At 38.7% G+C, this 24,213-nt stretch overlaps 1 long non-coding RNA gene across 1 annotated transcript; it reads left to right on the forward strand.

The window, feature by feature from the left end:
- The first annotated feature begins 1,918 nt into the window (after positions 1-1,918).
- LOC136292957 (uncharacterized) lies at positions 1,919-21,248 on the forward strand. The gene is made up of 4 exons (XR_010722021.1): positions 1,919-2,059; positions 2,854-3,052; positions 6,569-6,691; positions 20,066-21,248. It is a non-coding gene; the product is annotated as an uncharacterized lncRNA (long non-coding RNA).
- The last annotated feature ends 2,965 nt before the right edge of the window (positions 21,249-24,213 follow it).

The raw sequence follows: 24,213 nt of genomic DNA on the forward strand, positions 1-24,213 counted from the left end.
TCTCTTCTGATTTCTCCCTAATCAGATTTTTTTTTTCTTTAACTTGAGACTGTAGATCCATGAAGAAAAACATTAGCAAATGCTCCCTGGGGTGAATACAGTGCTTCAAAGAAGGAGCATTTAATTCCCATAAGTAGAGGGATGATTTAAAGAAATCCTGTAAATGATGAGCTGAAAAGAAAGAAGCATTTACCAGTGCAGAAATAACAGGTTTCATTGTTCTGGCAGCAAGAAATTGTGCTGTGCAGTCTGGAGCTCCATCTCCTGGTGCTTGTCAAAGAATTAAAAGAATTTCCAAGTGTCCCCTAATCGAAACACAGGCGCCTCAGTGCACCTCAGCCATATTGCAGGGGCAATTGCAAGATCCCTCACCCCACAGCAAATCCAGATTTAAGTTTATAAACCCTGTGGACAGGGAAACACAGAGTTGAAAATGCTTTTCCAGGCCACTCTGGACTCACTGGAGCAGTTCACCAGCTTCCTCACTATGAGCTGTGCTTTAAGAAAATTGTCCTGCATTCAGTGAAAACTGGGGAGTTTGTGCCCATCACCTCACTCAACAGTTTTCGGGAGGTGGAGACTGCAACTGTACCAAGCACTGTGGAAACCAATAAAAATTAGCACTCCAATGTATTTCTTTAGTTCTTTATTTGTGAGATGCTGAAGGAACTGTCATTTGAGGGTCAGAGTTTTGTCTAGTAAATAATTATCTGAATTTCTCAGTTGAACTTTTTATTGAACATCCTTTTTTAAATACATATATATATAATATATGTATCAATGCATAATTCTACATACCAATTTTACCAGAATTGTAAAAACATGATTGCTACTTTACAAAATACCATGTGGAATGGGGAAATACCATACAGGTGAGCAAAATATACAATAAAGAAGTGAATGTAATACAGGAGGGAACAGATGGGTCAAGGTTAGGATGTCAGTTGGAACAATGTCACAATGGGAGGTTAAGTTAACTAATTTTTTCTATGCATCACCCACAGAAGCATCCTTAATAGGAAAAACACTTCTAACAATTCATTTCAGGAATATTTCTGAATAAGAAAATTGACATTATTATGAGTATTGCTTATTTTATTAGAACCTTCCTCTGTCATCTGGCTGGTAAATGCACCCATTCTTGTTATAGTTGTATTAATTTTTCTTCATGAATAGATTCAGAAGTGAATATCTCATCATTTCTTAAGAAGGATCATTATGTAAGTCACTTAGGATGGTTTTGCTTCTATTTAAGTATATACAAGTAAATAAGTTATTTTATTATTCAGCCAACCAAAAATACTGTAACTAAAATACATCGCTGCTGCTCTATGGTAGCTGGATCATTAATTTACTATAATGGCTTCATTTTAGACACAGGCTTTTTTATCAGCAAGCCCAGTCAATCCAATAGTAAAGTTCACAACTCGTCTATTTTTGTTTTATTTCTTCACCACTTGCCAGCTTACAGGACCACATGGAAAGCTAAATCTGTTCAGGAGAAGACTCTTATGAGAGAAACAGAACATACAATGTGGGATGGAGGATTCTGTGGGAATGAGTGGTAGCTGTGAGCTGCATTTACTTCAAGTACCTGTCACTAGTGCACTGATGACCATGTGCACGTTGCCCTCCCCATTTAGTTTGCTATGACATATTATTGAATCCAAGTCCTGCTTTGTTATCCCACTGCAAAAAGATATTAACATTACAAATTTGAGCCAGTTTACTTCAGATCTATCCCACTGTAAGAATAGACATTACTCTGTAATTCGGTATAGCTGAACCCAGCTGCTCAGTAAAGTAAGGTATGCCCATTTCTCTTTCAGGAGCTACTCTTAAATTTCATTCACTTAATAACACATATGTTACACTGTAGGAGAAGGGAATACAGCTGACCTCACCCTTGAGTCACAGCTGTATCCAATAAACATAAGTGTGATAAAAGGAAGTGGGTTAGCTGGTGAGGGGGAATCATGAAGGAGGAGGACCCTTGAGGAAGAGGGAACCAGAGGAGGATGAAGAAGAAGAATCTTGAGGAGAGAATCACTGCTGTGAGGTCAGTCTGGGTGTGCAGTCAGTCTGTTGTTGGAACCTGCAGTCACAGTCTAGCTGGGTAAAAGCCTGTAGTCAGAGTCTGCAAACTGATCCCTGCAGTCAGAGGCTGCAAGGGAAAGCTCCAGTAGGAGCTTGCTGCAGGCAGAGTCAGGGAATGGTTGGAGTCAGGATGGCTGAGCTGTAAAGGGGAACAAACCAGGGCCCTTTTCATGCTGTGATAAACAAAAAGTCTGTGTCTTGGCTCATTTCTACTCTCTAACACGAGGGCTGTTGCAGCATTAAACATAAAGAGGGAAAAATAAATATAAAGGGCAAATAATAAAACCGTGAACAGATATTATTAAAGAGATTTTTAAATATTTCTTTAGAGTGGGGGTGGTATGCACTTGTATCTACTCTGAAGTTTAATCACACGTAGTCTTGATCCTAAAAAGACAGATAAGAATTGATTTGGGACTATGAACTGCCTTTCTTGTGCATCATTATACAGCAAATTCCAGTCATATATGTCCATCCTCCCAGAGGGAGCAGAAAATACTAGAAATCGCTGGCATTATGCATGTGGCAATTCTCTTAGAAACCATCATTGCTAGTCAAATTATTGCAGATTCTTATAGCAAGGCATATGCCTGATCAATAGCAAGCTTTTATTAGTTCCCTTACCGACCTTTCAACATATTAGACATGACTGATATTGTAACTTAAAGCTTGTCAGAAACAATGCAGAAAACATTCAAAGCGTGGGTTTGAGTGGGAAAGTCCATGTAGCTGTGCTTTTCTGTTCTTTTCTTGCAGCAGTCTGACAATACTTTAATGAACTCTGGCCTTAAGCTCGGGCTCTGACAACACACCAAAACATTATAATTCTTGAGGGTGAGCTTGCACTTCCACTCTAATATTTCTGCTGGCGTTTGTCTCTGACTTGGCGTGGATCACATTCAGCCCAAGTGCTCACAGCTGCAGGTGACAGAGCAGGATGGCTGATCTCTATCAGGTTAGTTACACAGCCTGTAATGATTTTCTCATGTGATGGTATAATTACAAAATATGATTATTTCTATAAATTCATTACCGCACAGCCTGTATTATTTTGCCTGTTGGTGCAGCTATGAGAGAAATGCAAGACTTTTCAGATTTTCTACAGGAATGCAATGAGCTGGACCCGAAAGTAATTAGGCCTGTATCCTAAAAATGAGAGCAGAGGGCTGGCTCTCTGTTCTTGGTCTGCTAGTGCTGTATGTACCTGCTTCCCAGCAAGGGTGTGCTGATTCTTACAGTGGCAGCATGTGCTTATAGATTCACAGAGATCATCACAATCACCACCTTTTAAAATAACCTTGTGGTTCAAAATACTAGAGCCAAAGCCCTTGTAGGTGTTTATGATTCTGGAAGCTTTTTGCAATGCAAATACAACACCAAACAGAGCAGTGCTGAATGAGACGATAATTTTGCTACACTTTCTCTAGGGTGGATGAAAAAGCTTCTCATAATACAGGATCTCCCAAGTGCATTCCTTATCCTCTAAATTTTTGATTCCCATACCTATGAAGATTTCCAGCTTCACATCACAAGCAATTTCAATAGCACGTTCTCATTTTCTGTCACATAATTGACAAAAATATTGACTGATGTCTAATGCCAGGTCAACCTTTTCACTAAAGAGTGCAGCCTCATTATTCCCAGTGTTTACAACTTATTGTTAGCTTCCTATTAGCCAGAATCTTACCTTCCTTACTCTCCTTGTGATGTTCTTCAGCTTAAATCTCATGAGATGGATCAGTTTCATTAGTAGGACATAGAGAAATTAGGTCTGTCATTTCCCCTAAACCCACAGACCAGTTCTCCTGCCCAAAGGAAGGCAGTGAGTGGCATGTTTTGCCACTACTGCCCTTGGTGAATCAATGGTGTACTCCATTAATTACATTTCAGTCATTTTAATTAGTCATTCATTGAAAGTACTTTAGACCTATATGGTATTGAGTAAGACTCAAGTTGTATATCAGTATATTCACTGATGCTAAAAAAACCTCCAACCTTTCCTTCTTTTGGATACAAACTCCCAATGTCAGACTTGGGGAGAATCTAGAATTTCCACTAACTATGCAATTCACCTGCAGACTTAACAAAACAAGTTTGTGTTGTGGGTTTTCTTTTTGTTCCTGTTAAATTGGTGTTTTGAAGACTAAGGGCTTGTGAGCTTTGCATGTTAAAGGCTAAACTCCTGTTATAGTGAAACTGATTTTTTTTTAAGGCTTGAGGGAGTTTGAAGGTAAATTGAAAAGGAGTGCCATGGAGTCCTTGTGCAAGTCACTCACCTTGTAGAGCTCTAGGATGAGAGATCTCAAATGCCACTCTACTTAACAAGCTCAAAACCAAGTCATTTAAATAACAAGCACAAACTCCACTTGGGATCCACACTGAGGCATTTGTGCATTGTGCAGCCTGAACTCCCAAACAACATTATTTGAAGAAAAAAAAGGAGTAATTCCTTTTTTATAGTGGTAATTCAGGGATCAAGTCTCAAAAGCATTTGAACATTTCAAGGACTATTGCTATACTAAATTGTTCTTAACTACAAGTATTAAACTTTGAAAGGAACATAATACTGTTTTCAAATTCAAATTTTTAGCTTCATGTCTCACAAGGATAATATATCTGTGCTTATTCTTGTCACTTTAGCAGAAAGTACAATATTTGTGCTTTAAAGCTGCAAAGTTAATTCTTGCTAACAAGTGATGGAGAAGATGTCTTGATGGCTCAGAAATTATACACAAGAACAAAACCTAAAACTCCTATATCAAATACTGATCTAGTAAAAATATTTTGCAGTTAATACCCAAATTTCATTGAAAAAAATGCAACATGAATCATTAAGTAAAAAGATATCACATCTGGCCAGTGAAGTCCTTTCATTCAGATCTTTGCAGACTGGAATGCCCCACCAAGTACTGCTATATATTTGTCCTATAATTATAACTTTCCTAGGTCTTTTAAAATCCCATAGTTAAACTTCAGTGGAAGAGTTTCCAGCTGGTTTGGACACCTCTTCATATTTAAAAAGTTTATCATTACTGAAAACCAATGCATTTTCAACAGGGTGAAAAAATATTTGTTAATGTTCACAGAACTTTGAACAAAAATATTTATCTATAAGACTCTTTAACTTCCTGTTAGAAATTCAGGTATTTCATCTGATCACATCAATTTTGAAGATTTTTAGTTCACAAAAAAAGGCAAGATGCTAATTTTTTCTTCTTTAAAATGAAGGAAAATATATACTTTAGAATGTACCCTGTGGTCTCTAAAATGACAAAAGTCTCTCTTTTAAATCAACTTAATTCATAATTTTGTTGGTTTTAGCAGAATTTTTATTGATTCAAAAGTGATTTTAAAATCTGGTATTAGATCTGAATGATATTCTTACTCAAAACCTAGATCATATTTAGGAAACAAAAACTGAGCAAGATCTCCAGAGATATCTTAGTTCCTATGTTGACTTTTAGAGTAGTGATGTTAAATCGGAATTTCATTAAGTTAGAACTAGGCACCTCCTTTTCAGCTGTTAGACAATGATGAACGGTGCAAGAAATACATGCAGATGTAATGCAAGTATATGGCTTAAGGCAGAAGCAGTAGGTAAGAACTGAAATGTCTGTTTCAAACTCAGCTTCAGCACAGTGTAATTTTTCCTTATTAGTTTTTCGAGCTAGTTTTGAGACAAGTTCTACAATTCACATACAGTTAAAGCTCCCATTCTGACAGTGGGAATGTTGCCCACTTCCAGGAGTACAAGCTGCAGCACTTGGCCGTAAGAATTTAATATAGCTGTAATGATTCATTATTGAATGTTTAGTTTAATAACAACTGCTCATTAAGTGTATTAATCTCAGCTGATGAAAGCAAAATTATTTAGTGAAAAGCTGTTTTTCTTTACATTAGTGTGCAATTATTTAACTGAAAGTTTCAAAGAGACACATCTAATTACAGTGCTGTTTTTAAAGTATTTAAGCATCTGTTATTAAAATATCATTTGAAATATGCTTATGGACCTCCTGAAGTGTTGTTAAAAACCAAAATTCTGGTTTCAGATTATTAGTTGCAATAGGTTTCCTTTCAATACTTACTAATTTCTTACATAATCTGCTTAATGTACAGGATGGAATGGTTTTCTGTAAAACAGAACAAGATGCTAGAATTTCTGTGTGTGCAGAATGTGTATGTCTATGCTGAGATACTGGCTGAAAATCAAAATTAGTGATGCACATTTACAAGCTAAGAATCTCTTTGCTGAATTGGCATTTATGGGGAAAGCATCTATTAACACTAAAAGAAATCTGCCAGTCAGTTCTCTGTAATTAAATAAAGACATTTATCTGCAGAAAAACTAATTCTGCTTGCCATTTAGCATCTTCAAATACTTGTCCTCAAACTACACATACTTTCCTACAAGAAAAGATCAAAATTTTCTTGAGTGTTTACTTGTGGTTTATTCACCTGTTTTCTTTCGTAGGGATACCTGTTCCTCCATCACGTGTTGCCAGCAGTTTATGGAGGACAGATAAGCAGCACTCGGGAATCCCCGCCAGGCTCTGTACACGTGACAAGTATGAAAAGAACACAGAAGGTATCTTTGGTGAGTAGTGCAGCATGTCAAAAGTCTACTGAAATTCTGGTTGGTCAAAGACGTGTAAGATATTTAGATAAAAAGAGGCAGAGCCCCAAACAGGCATATGGATGAGAAGAGCCAGGTACTTTTCCAACAACTTTATCCTGCAAAGAAAGGGTGATGTGATAGAGGTGTTCATCTGCTGAACCTCAGCAGGGAGAGAAGGAGTCTGACAGTTCACTGCCTCTGAAAAAAATTCTTTGCCCTATGGCTTAGACACATAATCACTGTCCTTGCTGAACTATTGAAGTACAGTGAAAAGCTCCACGGTCCTGCCATGGCTGTGGCTTGTGCAGGGCTTCTCCTGTGCTGGAGCTGGTGTGGTGGGAGGGGGTCCTGAGTTTGGCACCTTTTATACCTTGAGAAAGAGGAATTTTCCTGCTGATGCCCCTTCCTGCAGACCCACTCTCCAACTCCTCCACACTCAAATGGTCAAATGGTTCGTTCCTTCCATCCTTCCTTCCACAGTAATCCAGTCACTTTTTTTCTTTTCTGCTTTCTACTCCTTATTCCTCCTGGGGAGATCTCTGTCCTCCTTGTTCAGGGCTTGGGTTGTGTACCTGTGTGCCTCCAAGGTCAGGACATAGCTTGGTTGCTCTAAATACAGCCAGGAAAGCTGTGTGCAAGGAAGGAGTGCAGCAAAGCTGCAGGGTGGCCGCAGTATTTTCAGTTGGAGTTAATTATCCATAAACCTCCCTGGACTGCTCAGTCTGGGGACAGGCCATTGGCTTGTCCTTTCAGATCTCTTGTCATGCTGTCACCTTTGTGTAAGTAATGACTAAACCACAGAAGCTCTGAGATTGTTGTCTCCTTGATTCATTTTGCTCAGTCCTCCGTTTTTGCATCCATTTGTTTTTCCCAACTGTAGCAGGATTGCCTTTTGTCCTGTGTTTGTATTGCTCCACCAGAATCAAGGCATCAGGCTCTGACAAGTATTGGAGTTTTTTAGTAGGGCTGTGGGTTGCTCCTTCTAAAGAGAAAAGCCATGATGTATCACAGAACTCTTCTTTTACTTTACCTGGGTCACCAGCTCTGGAGCAAGCCCCACCCACCTCAAGTGACAGGTACAATGCTCAGCTACACACACATGACGTTTTGGACTTAGTTTCCCCAAGCAGAATAGTCACAATACAAAGACACAAAGAATTAAATATCACATGTGAAAATTTCCAGGTCAGTTTTTCCAGTCAAATAGCAGAATAGAAATACAGATCCTTTTCTGTGCAGGAGAGCTAATACGAAAGTGGTGACCAGTGCAGGAGGCTCTAAAATTCACTGTGGTCCAAACACCTTGGTGGCTTTAGCAGAGACATTCTGAGACATTCTGGATTCTAAGACTATCATATCAATTTAAAAGTAAACTTCCTTGTGATCTAATTGATAGGATTTCCAAACCTATAGCTGTATCACTAGGCCTGGAGAAGGCTTCTTTGAATAAAAAACAAGGAGAGGAAAAAAAACCAAACAAAAGTTTTTAGTAATATCATTATAACACTTGCTTTCCCAGTAAAAAATTATTAGCCTTCTGCTCAAGGTTGTCAGGGGAAGAGCAGTTGGTGTTAAGGCAGCTCCATGGCAGGCGTGCTTGGGAGCCAGCTGTCAGACTAGAACCACAGTTGCTTTCTATTTTCTTCCTCCCAAAAGTATCAAGATACACAAGCGCTGTGCTTCAGAAATTACCAGATGCTAGTTTGCAAGAGATGGGCCAAACATAGCCCATAGCATGGTGAAAATTCAGAATTAGGGGGTGTGTATGCCACACTTCCTTTGCCAAAGCGGCCTTTCTGACTCCTCGCCTTTTGTCTCCTGGTTCTGCCTTCCAAACAAAAGGACTCAGAGGAGGGAATGGTGAGACACTTTCAGTCTCCTGTAAAAGTCCTAACCTAATCACAGTGCTGGTGTCTCTTTGGACCCCCACAGCAGGATGGAAGGAGCTCTTAGAGGTGATTATGGGCAACTCCTCCAGCCGAGGAGCAGAGCAGCAGAAGGAGCCCTGGTCCCTGCTGAGAGCCCTGAGCAAGCCTAGCACGGCCATCAGTCTCTGCATGGGAGCCCAGCAGGGAATGGCAACAGCTCCTCAACCCTCCACAGGACATCAGAGATGAGTACTAAAAAATACTAGGAAATCACACAGGAGTACTTAAATATTACTTGATCATTAACATAGTAATTACATCAGTGCTGCTCCTGCCTGATGCCATAATTTAAGGGGTTTCAGCATTTTCATTATAATCAGTAGCAGTTATTTCCTGTGGTTCATTGCCCATAAAAATGTTAACCATAGGGGGAATAAAGGAGACAGAGATTTTGCCATGCTGGCAATTAACATCCTCTGTGGTGCTTGTGCCTCCCTGAGCTACAAATCACTCTGGTGGGTGCTTCATCAGGCTTCAGGGGGCCACACAAGGCACTTTTGTTCCTAAAAGCTTTTAACACAGGCTTTTAACTAAGATTTTTAATGGAACCTGTTCTGAGGAAGTAGGATGCTTTTCAAGTAGGCCTCTGTCAATTTTTGTTTCACTTTTTTCACCAGTATTTTAAAGACAAGGTTCTGTATTTACTGGATTATGTGCGACATGAAGTAATGCTTCTACAATAACATAGACTCAGCTACTGTGCAGAATGAATTTCTTGAGAGGCTATAATTTTTGACCTAAGTATATAGAAAGTGAACTATCAACTCTACTGCCATCCAAATGAAACTTCAAAAAAGTTATCACATATGAATTTATGTAACGAGTTCTCACACATTTTGCAAACGGGAATGTAAATGATGGTTCCTATATACCAGCCAGATTGCCTGATTAATTAATGCATTACATGGGAAAAAAAGTTTTATGTTTAAAGCAAGACTGGGTGACTACCTTAGTGCATTAGTTTTTATGGTTTTGATCTGATCTGGGCAAAGAATTACATTCAATCAACTTGAACTGTTTGTATTGATCTGCATAGAAGATTGGAGGGAAAAGATATATTGTCTCACTATAAGCTTTTTCCTGGTTTTATTTGCTTTACAAGAGAGCGATATTTTTCTGTGCACAGATTGAGTGCAATGGCTCTGTAAAACTGCCCAGGAGGATTCTGCAGCACCATTAGAAGTGCCTTGTCTCTGCTCAGAAGCTGCTGAGAAATACTTTTGAGGAAATAGGGTCCCCTGGAATATTATTCCTACAGCTGCCATGATGAGCAAGCACTTTAAATTCACTCAAATAATTCTGGGATGTGGTGATTAACACAGGAATGTAGTGAATTTCTGCCCTAAAACGTTCCTTGCCATATGTGTGACTGCTGTAGAAATTAAATATCTTGGGAAATTGCTTGAGATGAGAGAATTAACATTAGGGTTATAATTGTTGGGTTTCAATTTCAAGACACACTGGGGGGGGTTCCCTTTTTCTCCCTTTTTTTTTTTTTTGTTCTGTCTTTCTTGCTTTCTGGGCTCCAGTTTTCCAGGAGCATATTGTGGTTGCCTTGAATTCATCTGTTAAGTGAAATTACCCTCCAATCACTGAAAGGAGCTGTTGGACTCAACACAGATATGGGCTGTGGCACACAATGAGATAATTTGGGAAGTAACTGTGACTTAGGCTACAGTTCCTCCTGTTTTCCCTTCACTTGCATGGGCTAGGGAAGAGATGGGGTGCAAAGTGTGTGTTCTCTCACCCATTCTCAGCATGCAGCTGGCCCAGGCTGCCTCAGCAGACCGGGTTGCTCTGCCTTCCTTTGCAGAGGGTTTCAGTGGCTAGAAAAGATCCTGTTAGTGAGAAAGGATAGGCCAAGCATGGAACTAAATCTGTTGCACTTTCCACAGAAAGCCCAAGCAGTGAGAATTCACAGACCGTTTATGCAACACCCTTTGCACAAGAGCAGAGGTGAACCTTCCCGAGAATATGAAGGAATCTCCCCCCAAATTAATCCATGCCATTGAACTGCTGTAGCTGAGAAGGCTGTTTGTTCCCAACTGTTTAACTTTGCCACGTTTTGTACCACCTGCAATGACATTTCATTACTGTGGAGTGACAGCAGCAGAACCACCATGCAGCTATCAGCAGGAAAGGAAATTAGTGATGTTATGATTAACAGAATAGCTTTGACTTAGCCAATGCTGGGAAGACAGGCGCCAAAGGAATCAAATACTGCAAATATCAGGAATGAACTGTCAGCACCACCCTGTGGTTCCCTTGTTCTGTTTCCTCTTTGTGTGGGTCAAAAGGGGAAGGATGAGGCCAGGCAAACTCAAAAGGAAAACTTGGTTTCCTTCTGGATTTTGGCCTCTCCTGTTTCATATGGCTGATACTAAAAACTTACCCTTCTGCTCTCATGATGTGAAAGAAGTCCAAAAAGATATTCAGAAAAGACAGGAGATTCTGTGGGACTTGAAGTGATAATGAATATGTTCATAATGCCAGGTCTGTGGGTTTGATCCTGGAATGGGCCCTTCACTTAAGAGTTGGACTCCATGATCTTTGTGGGTCCCTTCCAATTCAGAATATTCCGGTATTCTATAACATCCTTGTCTGATTCTATAACATCCTTGTCTGCAGCCAACATTCTGCCCAATCTTCTTCATGTCTGCAGCTCTTTAAATTGTTCCCACAGGGCACTGCAGTCTGATGGAAAGCTTACAGAAACACAACTGAAATTTAATCATGGTTCTGTCATAGCTTTTCCAGGTTTCCTCATTTTGTAATCTCAGATTCAGATAATTAACTGAAAAATGGATGTAAGTGTGGAAGAAAATTTTAATGTGAAATTCAACACATGCAACAAGTTCTGTCATAATTAGAGTGGTTTGATTGTGCAAAGCAGTACACAAATGCTATCCTTATTTTAGCAGAGTCTTCATTAAGGTATCAAATTAAGAAAATAATTATATTTTTTGCATATCCTTATGGTGTAATGTTCTCTGATACAGCAATTACTGATGGAATTTCAGCTAAATTAATTTAGCTGAATTTCATATGGTATTTCATATGAAAACAATAAATGCCATTCAAGAAGGTATTTATGAGGCATCAAGAGATGTGAGGCTATCTGTGCCTCCCCCAATAGAGCTGATTAGTTAAAACAATGAACAAAATACAGACTAAGCTTCCACACTGGACATCTTTGTTAATAAAAAGGAAAAGTTCCTGTATGTTTAAGTTGCTAAAGTAAATTCAAGTGTTCTTTCACTTATTTCTTTCAAGGATTTCAAGTCTTTCAAGGATTTGACTTATTTCTGTATGAAATTCTGTTGATTTGGCTGCATTTCCCTACCTTTTCAGAAAATCAAAAAGTGACATTTACATTCCTAATAATTTGTTTAACATCCCCTAAATGACTGATTCTTCCCTTTTGACTGGATTATGTAACGAAATCCAAGTAATATATTTGTTCGAACTACATACTAAGTTTTAGGATGCATGTGACCACCTGTAGTATGGGGTGTTGTTACCACCTTTACTCTGGTTCACTGGAACATAAAAAAGAACACTGCACATGAACTCCTGCAGCTGACATTCAAAAGTGATCAATCACAGCCATGGCAAATTGCGTCATTGGACCAGCCAGCTCAGCAAACTGTCCTGAAAAAAAGCCATGTCACCTGCAAGTATTAAACAGTGAACAGCTGGGATCCCAGAACCCATAAAGAGCTTATTCCTCACCATAAAGAACAGGGGAATCTGTACCAAGTCATTTTTATAAAAGTTCTGGTTTCTAGAATTTTCCTTCACACACATTGACTTACCTCAAATTTGTTTGAGTTCAAAAATTTGTTTGAGTTAGATAATTTTTGGGGCAGTGTTGTGGGGTTTTTTTCCCCACAAGGAAAGACTCAGAAGGAATCTGTGTAGGAGTGTGTCGAGCTGAGTGATTAGTTTAATACTGCTGAGATTTTATTGTAATATTAATGATGTGTTACAGTGCCTAAGGTCCTAGATAAGCATAATTTATTATTTTTAATCAGAATAAGTAAATGAATAATCATTGGAGAAGCTTCTTTCTTAATCTCGTCTGTATTGTGGCATAACCAGAGTCAAATTAAAATTCAAATATTTTGTATATTCTTCCTACTTAAGAACCTACACATATCAAAACTCTGATTTCACTCAAATGCTAAGGAAAACATCAAGATGATGAAACTTATCACCAAAGCATGTACTGCCACTTTATTTGTTTAATATGAGACTGAAGAAGGGATTCAGGACACCATATGGAAATGCAAGTACCACTTTCCCTTGATTACAAGATGCTGACTGATATTTGAGCCTTGTTTGTACAGCAAACTTGTTACGTATTTCAAAACCAGTAATGTCCTTATTTTATTTACACATTTTCAGCACTACATTGCTTCCTTCAAACTACTGCAAATCCCCTTTTAAAGCATAGTAAAAAGAAATAATTAGCAGTTAATCTAGAAAAATGCATCTAGAAAAATAAATCCAGCCCAAGATTTACATTTTTCTGTGTTTTCTAACCTTAAATTTGTAGAGAGAAAAGTACTTGTTGCTATAATTTTATTTTAATGTGAATAGAAAATATCCTGCTGTTCAATGTCATCTATTTTATGAATTTAGAAAACCTCCTGGGCATTTTGCGTGCAGGTGTAAGTGCGTAACTGGCAATGCAGATGCTGAGCATTACCCTGTCTGTGTTTGTCAGAAGCATGGAATTTGGGGATGTAAACTGATCCCTTTTTAGGACAGAAGAAGTATAACAGCAACTAGATCAGAAGTAGTGTTACAATTAATTTCATCTTAGAACTGGGCATATTTATATATAAATTTTGTGTAGGAAAATCCCTTTTGTACACTCCCTCCTGAGGCTTACTCAATTCAATGCCATATCAAATCCAGCCATTCAAATCTGAGAGGAAAAAATGGACATAAATACTTCAAAAGACAAAATACTCTAGTCCATGATGCTGTACTCTACTCACAGGGTTTTTTTTTCATTAAGTTCATTCTGGAGTGTCTCAGTTTCTCCTTCAAGGAAAACTCTGGTAGAACCTGTGAGAGTTCTGGACAGATGTGAGCCACATACAGAGTTTTTGTCATCAAAAGTTGGTCAGTTTAGTTGAATTGGTTCAAGAACCCCAGTGGAAATTTCAGCAGATCAAGTTGTCCTCTGGGGAGAAAAAACATCACCTGTTAAAATTGGTCACTTTCCTGAGTTTAACGAGGGTCTTTATCTCTCTGTTTTGCTCTCATTATTCTCACCTTTGGAGAAACTGTATTTCCCATTCTGTAGAGCTGCACCATGGGTAAAGGATGAGGTGCTATAGGAGTATATAGGGCTATAGGTCCCTAAGCTTGCATTTATACATTTCCTTGCTGTATGATTCAACTTATTACAAAAACTCTTTCTTTAAAAAAAGTTCTTTGTCTTTATTCCCCCTCTTCTTTCCCTTTATGTATTCAGGGTGCTTAGGAACGGTTCCACATTCTTGCCTTGTACACACAGTGCTGTTTCTACAGTGAGACCAGACTTTTGATTATGTCCAAAAGTTGCATTTTCAGTAATTATTTCACTATTTTCATATATGCATGTGGTTATCTAGCCAGCTGAAACCCAGTTCTGATCTGGATTATTTTTCTTTCTCTGGCCTTAATGGAAAGATGCAAGGAAGCAGCTTTAGACTGACTTTCAGAAATGAGTCCGCCTTATCAGGAATTAGTGTTCTGCTGAATTTTGCTAGCAAGGCTGCAGAAGTTCAGAGAATATGAGATGCTACAAAGCAGCCAGATGGTACATGTCAAGGGAAAAGGTGATGGAGGGCTCTTCTGGTCTGGTGTGATTTTCAGACGGTACATAGTATTTTGAAGGGAGGGGTTTGCATTGATTCCCTCTGGAGGTGAAAACAGAAACAGCCACCCAAAATTTCAGTCAAGAGTTCATCAATTCCTCTGTTTGGGGAAGCCTGGCTATAATCTTGGAAAGGTTTATTTTACAGCTGCTTATGCCTGAATCCTAGTAAGGAGGATGGTGCCCTTTGATGAGTGCTACATGCTGGATGGAAGCCCCATGTTCAGTTTTGGGGTTTGGTGTTGAAAAATCTCCCTCTCCCTTTACCAGGTTTGAATGTCTCAAGTACTGCTGTACTCCAGGGACAAAGTGAAATCTGAATCTTTTGAATCTTCACCTGCCACTGGACCAAACGCTTTAGTGGAGTGCATTGACTCCAGCAGCTGCAGGTGTTTGAACTTTCAGAGAGAGGAGATTATTTCCTTCACAGAAAGCAAGGGTTTATTGAACACTCCTGAATTAAACTGTAAGTCCAGCCCAAGCTTGGTGCTGCTGAAGGGTGGTAAGGAAACACCAGGCTCTGTAAAGCAGCTGGGCTTTCCTCCCAGCTGGCTGACACCCTCTCCAGGGAATGCTCAGCAGGCAGAAAAGCAGCTGAGGCAGAGTTCCATTCAGCTTGTAGTCAGGGCCACCCTGTACCTTCAAGAGGTAAACAGCACTGACAGTGTCTGTCCATGTGTGGTTCAGAGTCACTTCATTGCTCTAGACAAAGAGAGATTTAAAGGAATTACCTATTCCTCTGCAAAATTAAGCCAAGCCTACCATACTGTCTGCTTTCCAGAAACATGATGATGGGTTTTCCTAAATCAGAAACACAGAAGCATGTGTAATGACATGGTGGTAACTTCCACTGTTATCCATCCATCTGAGACTCCCAGACCCTTTTCACATTTAGTGAGAAAAAGCAAAGCACCAATGCTTCACTTTGTTATCCTCTTCTCACCTAATTTTCTTTTAAATTTCATTTTCAAGCCTTTTTGCATTGCCAAGAAGCATGTGTCAACAGACCAGAATTAAAAAGGTGACAAACTGTGAAGAATTAAAACTTCTAATTTAACAGATGAGCAACTGCAAATAACAAAATCTCAGACAAACACAATTTTAATGAAAGGTGACATGCTGGAGACAGGAAGTTTTTTCCCTCTCTCTTCATCATGTAACAACAAATTAGTTTAGGAAGCCATACAATAATGCTGTGAATGCAATAACAAATTCATATCCTGTGCTGTTGGTTTTGTTTGCTTGTTTGCTTTCTGAAACCATATATGACACTTCTTTCGTAATAGTATATTTTCTTCATACTAAATGTGTCAACATTTGTTCATGTCTGGACTTGGTCTCATTCTTATTACAATCAGGTACAGCTCATATTCTTCAACTCCTCAGTGGAGCTTTACATTTCAGCTGCTGAGGGATGAGGGGAGGGCTGGCACTGCAGCATCCTTTCTGGAGTTTTCTAGCACCTTGTGATGTAGAAAACTGACTGGATACATGTTGGCCACTTTCTTTTAATGAATTTGTCCATATGATAAACATCAGAAGGAAAAGTAAACATGGATAGAGATGAACATACTGAAAAAGAACCCTCCTTTACTGCTTTAAGTAGGACTACATCCAGGCCAATCATTAACACGAGTGGGTTCCCTGAAGTCAAGCCAAATCCATAACCAATATAAAGTAACAAACCTCTGGAGGAGCTATTGAGTAGCTACACTGATTTGTGTCATTTTGGGATTTTGGCCCAGTCAAATGTATTCTACCTATTTAATAGATGAATGCAGTACTCTGAGTACACTCAGCAGTGGTGTTAAAAGCCAGCAGTGTGTTAAAAACTCCTTTTAACTAAACACCACAGCTTCCCTTACTCTGAGGGTGTAATTTAGATCAATGGGGTTTACAGGCAGTTCACCTACTGTTGGTGAGCATCACTCGGCTGCCTCTCCGAGGATCACACTGGAATAAGTTTTCGGACGTGTGCAATTAACCTCAAGTAAGCACAAAGAGAGGCTGAATAACTTCAAATGACTTCTTAATAAAATTTGTGTTTGCTCTACAGAAGGCGGTCACCCCGTGTAGCCTTAGGAAGGGCCTAACTTAGAATGCATTCTCATATTTAAGGTTACAGAAACAGCTCCTTTTTGTCCATGTGTGCTTGAAAGAATAAAGAATATCAAGGATTTTCTTGAATTATTATGTGAACCAAATAACAAAAAATTTTATCCAGATTCCATGAATGAGATTTCCAACCCAGGGCCTGGGAGTCTTCCCCCAACAGTTCCAAACATGTATGGTATAAATTCCCCTAGATAGCAGAGTACCCTAATCTTTACCTTTTCTCTACTCGTGTACTTGAAAATAAGTCTCTCCTTTATTTCCATACTCGTGGCAGGTGCCACAGTAAATCAACCAGTGGGAATCTCTCATATGCACCTCTGCCTAACTGGGTACTAATGAAGTTTTCCATTTAACTTCCATTAGGGAATGATTTCAAGACTTCAGCATATGGGACTTGCTGTTTAAACTGTTTACAAGTGACATTTTGGCTCTGGAAATGTAAAATATATCTGACAATGGGGGCTGTTTTCCCATGTAACCCATCTGTGATTAATTGTGTGTTTTATGCAATCATCTGAATTTAAAGCAAAAGCTACAACTTACGTTTTTCTCTCTTGAGACATTAAATATGTTACAGCATGAACCAGCTGTATCTTTTTAAGCTGCAGCTAAATTTCATCATAAGTTAGTCTGTTTTATGCATGTTTAGGGAAAAAGGACTTTAACAGTTAACAACATCATAGAATAAATAATGGAACTGGGGGGTCGCTCTGCTTAGATTATACCTGACCATTGAAATTCCAGGAAATATTGGCAAGCAAATACTGGAAACTATTAGAAGGAAAAGCTTTGAGGTGTCCAGTGTAGAAAATTATCACTTACAACTTCACATTAAGGCAAATGATAGCCATTCTTTTTCCATCACAGTTGAACTAAACACAAATATTTCTCTCAGTAGCGAGGGACAGTGGTCTGGACTGTTACCTCATTGTGTTGAGTTGGTACAAACACAAATCAGAGAGAGACAAACACTTTCTCTAATACTTACATAAAAGAGAATTAAAGATTTGGAGGAGAACATGAGAACTCTACAGTAATATTTTGATCAGCAAGATAGGCAGCTGTCTTTGCACCCAGGGAAAATTAATGTCAGGACCTTTCCTTAAGAAATTATCTATGACCCTGGCTTTGTCAGAAAGAAGAAAAGGATAGATATCTCACTTGTTGCAGCTTCCTTCTGTTGCACAATATATTAAATAATAAACCTGAGTATTAATTCAACTGGGACAAAGTATGTAAAAATTATGTATAAATTAATGCATTCATTTAAATTTAGAAAAAAAAAGATGCTATGATGCAGAACCATCTGTACTGTGCCATATGTCAGGTAGAAGGACAAATAAAAATCAAGTAAGATCATTAATGATCTTTCTGGGAATAGTTAAATATTTTCAGCATATTAGATTACAGAGATCATTACATTTTTTAAACAGGAACATACTTTTACAATAATTTATGTGTGAGATACAGACTTAATGGGGAATATGTCACCTAATTAACTTAAATAATATTACAGTATTTTATGAAACCTTCCCTATTATTTAGAAAATTTATAAGCCTGGGAACAAGCTATCCAAGTTCCTAACTCTCTTAACTTTGACCTAAAGGGGAAACAGGAACCCAAATACAATTTAGGATCTGGAATCTTTGCAGATCATGTTTCTCAACTCAAAAATTCTAAAAGTAAAGGGAGAAGGGAGGTTGTGAGTCATGTAAGCCATGAGGACTGCTCTTTGTTGGTTGTGAGAACTCACAGAAAACTTGAAAGCAAGCAGGACCTTGCTGTACAAAATCAGGTTTGTTCACTACAGCTAAAAATAGAAAGTGCCCTCACTTTGATAGAAGGATCCTCAGAGAACCTGAGCAAGGCAGTCAGGCTGCACGTCTGCACAAGTTCCCTCAAAAGAGCTGTGGGAAGAAACCATGAAAAATATTTAACAAGCAGTTTACCTGCAGAAGGGAAGATAGAATCACCAATGGGACCTTTTCCAACCCAGGCCTTTGCCTAGCTCAACAAGGCTCTAAAAAGCAGTGTAAAATATCCAGTGAGGAAAAGCCTAGTTTGAAATTTTCTGCATTGTCATTAACTAAGGTTTCCATTGATTACTTCCTAACTGATACATCTTAATGTACTGGAGACTTTCCCAACAACTTTTTCTTAATCACAATTATTCTAATTCCTTTATAAAAGAACTGTTCCTCTTTTGTTCATGCACATTCAGCATTACTACTTTGTAGCATCTCTTCTTGTCTCTCAAATAAACCATGTTTCAGTCTTTTAATTTTCATCTCATGTAAACCCTCCAACTATAATAATGACTCTATGGCACATCTTTGAACTTCACTTAATTTGCCCAGACATTTATCTCCAATGAAGATATCCCTACATCTAAAGAGCCACAGAAAAGAACCTTATTTTTTTTGCTCCATGGCATAATGACTCTGCATGCTTCCCTAACTTTGCCCTGCTAAGCTGCAAAATCATGTCTAATTTCTGATCTGTTATCTCCCTGAACAGTGGTAGTGCTGTGGGACTGGTAGTCCCAGATCTCTCCCTCCTCCTGAATTTCTGTTAATTTCCTCTAGATATGCTTTAATTTTCAATGGCTCTAAGGCTTCTAAGGCTTGCCTGTTATTTTTGGTCTATATTTAAGCTCTTTTTAATTTGGTTTGGGTCTCTGATATTTTCAACTCGTCACAAGTTAATGTCATCTATGGATTTCATTAATTTTATCTTTTTGTCACTAATTTTATTTTCCTGATCTTTTTGAAAGTATAAAAATTGACAGAAGTATCCTCTAAGATGAAATTAAACACAAGAAACATGCTTGTGGCAGACTGTACACCACTACTTTATCATTCAGCGATTCATCCTTCCTCAGGATTCTAGTGTATATTGCATGTCCACACGCAAAGCAATTGCTGTGGGTGCACACTTTCAGATCCATGAAATTCATATTACACCCATCACGCTCTCGCCAGTGCCTGATGCTGTTATTTGTTTGCAAGGACAGCACTGGAGTTGGAGTAGCAATCCTCTGTGAACCCAAATCACTTCTTGTTTATATCTCTGTTACATCAAGGGCTTTAATCCCTGCCCCATAGAAATTCACCGTGGAATGCCTAATTCACTGGGACTGTTGACATTTAGAGCTGGTTGTGAGATCAGGACCGGAGTCAGGTGCTCTGAAGACAAAGACAGCAGGAAGTTCAGCCACAGAAAAATGGGTATTGGGTGTTGAGCAAATCACAGGACCAATCCTGCAAACATCTGCACCTGTGACATGGAGGGACGGCAAAAGCTCCATTTCATCCAAAAGCTGAGGTTGTCAGGCATTTGGAATATCACCAGCTGAGGGAATTGTCTAAAGAGCAAATTGGTTCCCAGCAGATTTTCAGAGCACTCTAAGAACCTGCTTCTCTTGTCTCTTTATTCAGGTAGAGATGGCCACAAAAATCTGTGGTTAAAAACAGCTGACAAAACTTCAGCCCACAAGGGAGTTTTCAGCTCTGGAACATCAGATGTTGGATGAGCATCCATGTCCCATCTCCTCCAGAAATAAGAGACAAGGGGGGTTGCAACTCTAGGACTTCACCAGGAAATGGTGTTGATCAGCACAGTGAGTTCAGCAACCAGACTGAGGGTCCAACTCTCAGCCTTGCAGCAGGGACCGAATTCCCACGTGCAGGTGTTTACTGGGGGCTCTTGGTTCTTCCCACCCCCTGCATCCTGCTGGGAGAGAGGAGCTGTTGTCCTTGGCAAGAGCTGTAGGACAAGGTCTCAGTTTCTGAAACGTCAGGAAGAGTTGTGGAAGTGAAGTCTTCCTGCTTTTTACATTCCTGGATATTTCATTAAGTCCTGGGAATAGAGATATTTTAGAATTTGAAGTGTCAGTATCAAAGATTTGCTCCATCTATGTAGTTTCTCCCTAGTGTTTATTTTATCTAGCTTGGAAAAGCCATTTTGTGTTCTCCCTCTGAGTGTATATACGTGTGTATATGTGTGTATATATAAAAAATGCACATATTTATAAAATACATATATACTACTTCCCTTAGTTTCAAAATGTCATTCCCTGTGGCCTTACCTCTATTACACACATCATTCATTAGATTATGAAAACCATTAATGTCAGGCAGCAGAACCAAAGGAATTCACTAAGGGAGCACCATTAGCATATCAAGTAGCTATTTCTCAGCTAAATATTCCTGACAGCCCTCATTACATATGATGGATGGGCTTTATAAGAGGTAGTATTTCCAGAAGAAAATAAAATCTCAGCATTCTACCACATGTGGCCCAATAACTAGATATCATTTTTTGACTGTCTGTTTGCATTTCTTTCCTTTTTTTTCTTTCAGAATGAAAGAGTTGTAAAACTCACAAATAGATTAACTGCATAATTCAAAATTCATTAAAAATTGTGAGCCTAATTTAGCCTAGTTTCTGAATTCTGCACGTGCTTTAGTCATGCGATATCAAACACCGTGTGTCATCCTAGCTGGATTGCCAGCAGCCTGTCAGAAGTAAAAAGATATATAACTGAAAAAGCAAGCGAGGCTGGCGTTTAAAAGAACAAGTAATGCCAGAACTTTTCATGAGTTGAAACCCAACATTTTCTGAGGCAAGGAACACAGTTTTAAAAGCAAAAAATTACTGTAGCCATGTTTTCAGGAGACAATGAATAGTTCTTGCAGCACGTCATGAAAAATGGGCACAAGGAGGCACTAACAAGCACACAGGTGGCACCTGATCACACCCTTGTGTGGGAATGCAGACCCCAGCACTTCTTTAAAATGGGACAGGAAATAGTCTCAAATTTTCTATTGTGCATTTTTCTGTAAGTGTCAGTAGTGGAGTCCCTGTACCAACAAGACATTTGCCCCCTACAACTCTTGTGGTTCTTTCATGTATTGATTTAGTTTGGGGGGTTTTTTTCCCAAATACTGCAATACAATTTGTCTAGCATGTTAAATTATCAATACTGCTAAAACTTCGTGGTTCTCTGACCCTCTAAATCTGAAGTGATTTGACTTCAATGAGGCAGAGTACTCCTTTGCATTCCAAATTATAAACCAGCAGGGTATTAATTTTATTATTATTCAGAAATGAGCTTTATTGCAGAATAAGGAAATTGACTGGACACCCACTGCACAATGATCTTCAACACTACCCTACGTGCTGATGAGGCAGGAGGACGTTTTCAGTCAGTTTCTTTTTCCAAAATTCACTCCTTCCTGTTAACTTGTTAATTCCCACTTGTTAACCAGTTGCAGGATGTTTTTTCCACTTTTATTTAGGGGAAGAGTTTCACCAATAAGGGGAACAGGTTCATTAAACAAGTCATTTAAAAACAGAGAGATAGAGAAGCTATTCCTCAGAAAATTGCTAAAATCATTCAAATAACATTTTTTTAACTCCCCAAGAAGCTTTCTTCACTCCAGGTCCCTTCCAACTCAGCATATTCTGTGACTCTGTGATTCTGTATAATTCTTTAGCATTTGAATGCGCAAGTTCTGAGGTGCTAATAACACTCCTGTGGTACTTCCAACCAATCCAGGAAAGAGATAGGAGTTTTTCAAAATGTATCTGCATTTTAAGAACTACTTTTGTGGGGTTTTGTGGTGTTCAAACTGAACACCAAAACGAAGTATGCTTGTTTCTTAATGTGTGATGCTTCAGAAATGCAGTGCGCTCATCTCTTGAAAATGAGTGCTCTAAAGCAAATGAAATTTGCCACACAAATATTAAAGGGCCCAAAATAAATTCTCATCTTTGACAACCCTGTCTGATACAATTATAAGCAATTATAAAACTATTGAAAAGCAGTTAGCTAGCATTTTCAACGCTGTAGCACAGGACTCCTAGCCAAGATGTGCATTGAGATATCTTAGATTTTAATGGAGTTGTAATGAAATATAATGACAGTAATAGTTACTGACTATGAAAGCACTAAAAGGCTTACCATTACCTTTTTCGCACAATTAATTTCAACATGATATTAATACAATGCTGGTACTTAGTATGCAAAAATAAAACTGTAAGGGCATATTTTCAAGACGTACTCTGAATATTTTTCTTCAGACTACTTCACATTTATTCTAGTATCAACAGTTACATTTAAATGAAAATGAGCAATTGCTCATAGAATATCAATGCAAGAAAATCAACCCTGCCACGTGTAGTTTCTGAAATGTTAGTTTAAATATTCAGTTCTTATCAACCAGCAAGAACAATAAATCACAGCACACTTCACGGATGATGTAAACTGTCAAGAGTAAATGTAATCATTGCTATAACTTTAATAATTATCTCTATGTCCTAATATATTAATATATTAATTCTCATAACCCTCGCTGCCCAAACAATTGTTTCAGCAGGAGTTTATGTACAAAGATACTACCTATCTTGAGGATTTAGAGTTGAGATTTCATTCAGTAAGGGTTAAACCTTAGTGTTCCCTAGCTAGGTACCACTTCAGAAGTCTTTCCACTGAACTGCAGGAGTCAACAGGTCTGTGGCACAAGGTACTTAAGATACATCAGAACAGCCATTGGCCTAGTTCTTCCACTGGAAGGATTTTCATGTGCTCTTCTTGGTGGTATTTCATTTGTTTATAATTTCATTTCCCTATCTGCAAAAGAGGGACACTAATGCTTTTATAAATTGTCTTCTTTTATTTTTGTCTTCTCTTGTAAAATATTGTCAGCCTTACATACAAGAAAAATATTAAAGTCAAATCCAGAAATAGTTATAGATTAGTAAATAGCTTCACTTTTGTAACTCTTGAAGGGCAGAATAGCATTTTTTTCTGTATTATTTAAAAAAAAAAAAAAGAGAGCGAGAGAGATCAGACTTGTTTCTTCTCCATATGAGTCCCTATGCATCTTTCCACAAGCAGTGACTGATGATTCAGCCTTTACCATGCTTCTGGACCTCAGACTTGACAAATGTCATTCACGCTGCATTTCAGTCACAAGAATGTTAGAAAATAATTGGACATTTTCAATATACAGACATTCCTGCGACACATCTCTGGACTGTAGACAGAGAAATGTACAACACTACTGAGCATTGTACATGAGTTAGACCCGAGAGCACACAATGGTTTACAGAATATTTTCGGCGTGGTTCACGAATATTTTTATGTTGTAGTGTATTGTTTTAAAATTAACACATTGATAAGAAGCAATAACTGGAGGGTCCTAGATTGTCAGGGTGTAAGTCAGCAAGCAGAACACTTTATTTCCATTGCCATCTTGGGCTGCTCCCTTTCCCTGACCAGTCTGCGCACACAGCAGCAATGGATGAGGGCAGGAGCACACAGCCTCGGTGGGGTGCTCCCCTTTGTCTTTATTGAAGACAGGCTGGAAGCGGGGCAGTGCTTGCAGGTGCCCCTCCATGCACCCCACTGCATTGAACCAGTGGGCTCTGCAGACACACAGCAGCAGCCCAGGAATTGTTTGATTGCAGCGCTGCCAGTGGCAGAGACATTACTTTTACATGGATTTACACCTGCACGGTGAATAAAAACAAGAGTGGTGCAGATATAACTGGCATGATTACACATTAAAGCAGCAGGAGC

This window comes from Chamaea fasciata, unplaced genomic scaffold, assembly GCF_029207755.1.
Source record: "Chamaea fasciata isolate MVZ Bird 193981 ecotype frontalis unplaced genomic scaffold, bChaFas1.0.hap1 SCAF_8, whole genome shotgun sequence".
Classification (NCBI taxonomy): domain Eukaryota; kingdom Metazoa; phylum Chordata; class Aves; order Passeriformes; family Sylviidae; genus Chamaea; species Chamaea fasciata.